This window comes from Macrosteles quadrilineatus, unplaced genomic scaffold (genome assembly GCF_028750875.1).
Source record: "Macrosteles quadrilineatus isolate MER2022 unplaced genomic scaffold, UCM_ALF_1.0 Scaffold_9__3_contigs__length_116548681, whole genome shotgun sequence".
Taxonomy (NCBI): Eukaryota; Metazoa; Arthropoda; class Insecta; order Hemiptera; family Cicadellidae; genus Macrosteles; species Macrosteles quadrilineatus.
The window spans coordinates 90,440,768-90,446,685 of NW_026542602.1; the positions used below are offsets into that span (position 1 = coordinate 90,440,768).

Here is a 5,918-nt window from a genome sequence, read left to right on the forward strand (position 1 = left end):
TTTGCTTTTTTAAGCTCTTTAAGAAGGTTTAGAGAAAAATTGGGAAATTTTGTGTTTTGAGGGTAAGAAGTGAGAAAAACCAATTTTTACCCCATAAAACCCTGTTCCCATGGTCCGATCATGCTGGATCGCGAACTCATTCAAGTTTATCCCGCCTTACACCTTCAAACCAAATTTCATCAAAATCGGATAAAAATTACTCAAGTTATCGTGTTCACGGACACATATATATATATATAAATCTATATATATATATATATATATATATATATATACATATATAAAAATTTGAACGAATGGTGTTTTTGGCCTCTGGGGACATTAAAATGAAAAAGTAAATCGGTCCCGGGCCTAAGTCTTACCATGAGACCTACGGTAATAGCTACTTCCCTATAGGGAAATTCGCTAAAAGTTACCACTTTTTTAAATGTTGTACAAGTTATAGTCAGTATTATCTCTTAATGATATTGGTAAGAATTTGGGTTTTGAAACATTATAGGATAAATCATTTTGGTCAAACCATTTTTTCATTAAAAGGAGATCATATTTAGCATCATCATGCATCTGTTCTTAACTTGTACCGCTTTCAAGAATTGCAGTGTCATCAGCAAATAATAGTATATTTCATCACTAGGGCCTAAAGTGGCTCTTTTGGACCCGAGGTCAAGTTTTACGCATCGATGTATAATAACTCTACATCGATAGATACATCGGGAGTTATTATACATCGATGGTTTTACGATCGAGGCGAAGCCGAGCTCGGAAAATGACCGAGGGTTAAAAAATCACTTTTTACCCATGTGGTGAACTATATTTTTCGTCATATTGCATCATTAATTAACATACTAAGCTAGACAAAGAAATAGTAAATTGTATGTATAGATAACCTCTAAAACGACTTTCAGCTTGTTTTCAATTCTGCTAATGAAAACAAGCAGCTGTTAAGTAAGTGATTCAATAATTTCGTCTCTTACGATTTGTGTTACAGTACATTTTACCATCGATATGTCGAGCGATCGACAACAATAGGCTAACGCCTTAACTATATCAATCGATAAATAATTTTGGTAGATACGATTGCCACAATCGAAATTTACGACTGTTTACAACAGCTTATTTTACTCCCTAGAGAGTAGAAATGCTACTTTATACCGGCAACGCATGCATTATATGTTATTAGTAGGAAACTTTAAGACTTGTTTGGAAATTAAATTTAACTTTTAATAGACAGAACAGAACACACTCCAATACAAACTGAACTAAACAATTACATTTAGTAAATAATGTCATATGTTTTATAATTAATATGACATTCTAAACAGGCTTATTGAAATTGCTTCAATACTCCCCCGCAATTTCATAATCTTCAGGCACAAATATTAAAAATGTCAAGTTTCATTTAAGTCCCATATCCTTCCTGAATTTGTTGAATTTAAATATAGGCAACCCTTTGGTAAAAATATCTGCAACTTGTTTTTCAGATGCAACATACTTAAGTTCCACTACACCATTTTCTATTAGCTCCTTTATATAATGGAATCGCACATCAATATGTTTGGATCTCTTAGTTTCAAGTGTCTTAGCCATTTTTATGCAAGACTGGTTATCTTCCCAAATAACAACCGGAGTTATTTGAACCTTAAGTAGTATTTCTGATAATAATCTTGTTATGAACACACACTCCGTTGCACATGTAGCCAAGGCAATATATTCCGCTTCGCAAGTGGAAAGAGCCACTATTGGTTGTTTCTTAGTTTTCCAAGCCACTGTGTTGCCAAATATTTTAAACATATAACCACTGATACTCTTCCTATCTTCAATTACTATTAGCAAAATCTGCATCGCAGTAGCATTCAATGAGATTTTCTGTTTTGCTATTTTTGGAATAGGTCAGCGTCAAATCCTTGGTTCCAATTAAGTACCTCACAATACTTTTTAAGCTCTTCCAATGTCCTATGTCGTAACAGTTTTGAAAGGTGCTGAAGTACGTAACAGAGTAACTCAGATCTGGTCTTGTACCCAGGTAACGAAACTGGCTTAGCTTCTTCCATCCTGAACTTTTGTATATTTTTTTCAATTAACCTATTTTGTTTTAGTTTAAGTCCTTCTTCACACTTTTCTATAGAAATACCAAGGAACTCTAGATGTTTATCATCAGTAAGATCTCTCATTTCAAATGAAGATATTAATTTGGCTTTAACTTCCAACAAGATGTTCTTTTCTTTGGCCAGAATAATCATATCGTCAACATATATAACGATAAAAACATCTTGAGTATAATAGAAACATGGATCAGAAGACGATCTCTTAAAGTCAATACTTATCAAAAACTCATGAAGACGAGTATTCCAACATTTTGGCGCTTCTTTCAATCCATATAGTGATCTTTTAAGCTTGCACACGATACCATCCTCAGTTTTTACCCCTTTAGGCGGTTTCATATAAACAGGGTTGGTTAGATTTCCATTAAGAAATATCCTGTTATTAGTAGGAAACTTAAAGACTTGTTTGGAAATTAAATTTAACTTTTAATAGACAGAACAGAACACACTCCAATACAAACTGAACTAAACAATTACATTTAGTAAATAATGTCATATGTTTTATAATTAATATGACATTCTAAACAGGCTTATTGAAATTGCTTCAATATTATAAACGGCTGTTTTTGCTGCAGTATGACGAAAAAACAGTTTGCCTTTCAGTGAATGTTTTGTGATGTTATTTACATAAATCAATAAAAGAATAGAACCGCCCAAGAGTGCTTCCTTGAATTATTCCATAGTTTGGATTTTACGTCACTGGAAATTCCGTTTATCACCACACTTTGCATTCTATCGGAACTTTGAAACCACTGATGTTCTGGGCAAAGAAGTAGGAAATAATGTTTTTTACAGAATATTTTTATTCATACGATGTAAAGAATCACAATACAAACAAAAGTAAACAAGTTGCTTCAGATTGAAATTCAAAATATATGAGTTGTGAGATGTCATCACAATAGAAATTAAATTGTGGCTAGTCATTTGGTTGATGTACAAAATAAAGAGACGAATTTGTCTCGCTATGTATTTTTTTATTAATCATGACAAGATTTCAAGGTCGAATTCCATCCATACATCCATTAGAATGTATTTTTTTAACATAATGTAACGAAAGAACGGAAGCATTCATAATCCATCTGTATTCTGTATATCTCCGCTGCGATCGACCCTGACCAGCCTCAGATAAGCTGTTTCCCACAGCCTCAGAGTAAGATATAAAGCGCTTCACACATATCCACAGAGTAACAAGACCCCCGCGTGGACCACCTCACAGTCATCTCGCATTCCTCGTCCAAACCCGTTTTGGATCAATTCTGGTGTTCCTTTGTAGGTGTTTAGTGTTTTGGTTTGTTTACGGTGTTCCTTCGTAGGGGTTTAGTGTTTTGGTTCACTTATAGCTTTCCTTGATAGCTGTTTAGTGTTTTGGTTCAGTTGTGAGGTTCCTTTGTAGGTGTTTAGTGTTTTGGTCCAGTTCCAGGGTTCCTTGTTGGCTGTTTTTTTTTTTTTTTTTAGTTATAGCTTTCCTAGGTAGCTGTTTAGTGTTTTGGTTCAGTTCCGGGGTTCCCTGTTAGCTGTTTAGTGTTTTGGTTTGTTTCTTGTGTTCCTTTGTAGCTTTTTGTTGTTTTGGTTCAGTTCTTTGGTAACTGTATAGTGCTTCGTTTCAGTGATGGTGTTCCTTGGTAGTTGTTATTGTTATTCTTAAGTTCTTATATTCCTCGGTAGCTATTTTGGTTTAGTTCTGATGTTCCTTGGTAGGTGTTTTGGTTCATTTATGCCGTTTCTTAGTAGCTTTTTCACACTCCTGGTGTTCCTTGGGAGTTGTTTTGGTTTAGTTCTGGTGTTCCTTTTTTGGTTCACTCCTCATGTTCCATAGTCATGGTAGCAGTTTTGATTATACCTCCCGTATTGGAAGTCAATGAGAAGTATGATTGCTTATTATTATCTTTATCGTGATGTCTCAGCGCTGGAAGAAAAGCAAAGCAATTCATCGACGTCGCTTCGGAGTATTTTATACCAATTAATTTTATAGCATACAAATTTATTTTGATTTACATGTTGTGTTAAACGTTCGTGCTGTACCATTTTTGTATCCTTAAACCTAATTATCTAGCTAAATATATTAAAATATTTAAAATCGTATGTAATTTTACGGATTCAAAAAAGACAATTAAAATATTAGACTTTGGTAAAAATTCTGCTACCCATTAGGCCGGGGTAGCGGAATTCTACCCCCGGAAATTTACCCCCATGAAAAAATGCCTACGTCATTTTGACGTCACGAGGGTCGGGACCTATGCACGGTCGAGAAACAGCCCGAGACTGGAAATTTACCAGCAATATATTATTAAATAATCAACATGTAATTGTTTGCTCATAAAGTGATTTGCCATACCACGGGATTATACCCCCGGGGTCGGATACGCTAGGTATTGACCAAGATTCATTGATTATATTAATTGGTTTATGTAAATGAACAGCTCTTCGGTTAATCCTTCTAATATCCAATATTAGTTTGGGCTAGGTTAGGAGACCTGTGACGTCAAAATGACGTAGGCGTTTTTTCATGGGGGTAAATTTCCGGGGGCAGAATTCTGGCGACAATTCTAATATTTTTATCTAACGTTTAACCTCTGAAAAATTATGTACATACATACAGCGTATAAACACTATAAACACTTACAACTTATTAGGCAAACTACCTGATTGGCTTTAAAAGTTTTTTTGTATATTTTATAATGATTTCAAATAGCAAAAGCTTTAGTAAATTCAGCCGTCTAAAAAATTTTTGCACTCCAATAAAAGTAAAGTTACAAATCCACTACAGTACTTAAATCTTGTAGAGCGTTACAACTACTGTATTGTGAACGAAGAATGCAGTTTTGAATATGGATGTAGTTATTACCGAATGCATTAAATTTCCTTTTGTATTATTGTAAATTGTGTGTATTGATCAAACTTAAACTGGTGGTTTGACGAAATTAATTATTCAAAAATAGATCAAATTCTGCCATTTCCCTAAATTTTTTAGTAAAAAAATATTATTTTGGTTTGTTTTTTATATGTAACATTATTTTTTAAGAATTACACTAATAATCCATTATTAACATTTTTGTTACAAAATTCTTCGCTGCGGACAGGATTTGAACCTGTGCGGGCAAAGCCCATTGGATTTCGAGTCCAACTCCTTAACCACTCGGACACCGCAGCTTCTGGTGTGAGTGTAATAGGTCCTGGATGAGTCTGTAATATACTTGAGCTACCAGTTTCTTTAATCCAATGTTTAATCTAGAATGTAGGCCAGGCCTTGTGGGGTACTAACATTCATTGAGCAAACACAAGTCATGTAAAAATTCAACGTGTAACAAACAATACCATTTATGAATCTACTGTATTAAGGATGGGATTTAATTTAGTGTAGAAAACTCTCCAAAGAGTGTGAATAGCATTGTGCAAGTATTTGGCATTCAGTGGAATATGCTTGTTAACAGAAGAGTAGCTCGAATGGTACGAATTTATCAATCTTGCAATAACGTCCTTCAGGGGGTTTAAAATATCATCAGAACTAGATGATATACAGTTGTTAAGAATCCTGTTTGCTATATAGTAAAAAAACACGTTTTTTTATCGTCAATCATGTTAACGCAAACTGCCAAACATTTAACATTGATGCTCTAAAAAAGTGTAAAGATCATTTTTATGTTTTTTTTTGTTGCGTTGAGTTTAAATATGTGTAGACGTATACGAGATGAACAAGCTGTTAGCATTGTTAAATGGTCAATTGACAGAGTTTGCAGAACTTTAGATATAAAATTACTTTTTACCGGCTTTGGAATTATTTTACCCCTTATTTATGTTACTGTTATCGTTCATGTG

At 34.0% G+C, this 5,918-nt stretch overlaps 1 non-coding gene across 1 annotated transcript; it reads right to left on the minus strand.

Moving 5' to 3' along the window:
• Positions 1 to 5,170: 5,170 nt before the first annotated feature.
• On the minus strand, positions 5,171 to 5,252 carry Trnas-cga (transfer RNA serine (anticodon CGA)). Its single transcript has one exon. It is a non-coding gene; the product is annotated as a tRNA-Ser (tRNA).
• Positions 5,253 to 5,918: the final 666 nt, after the last annotated feature.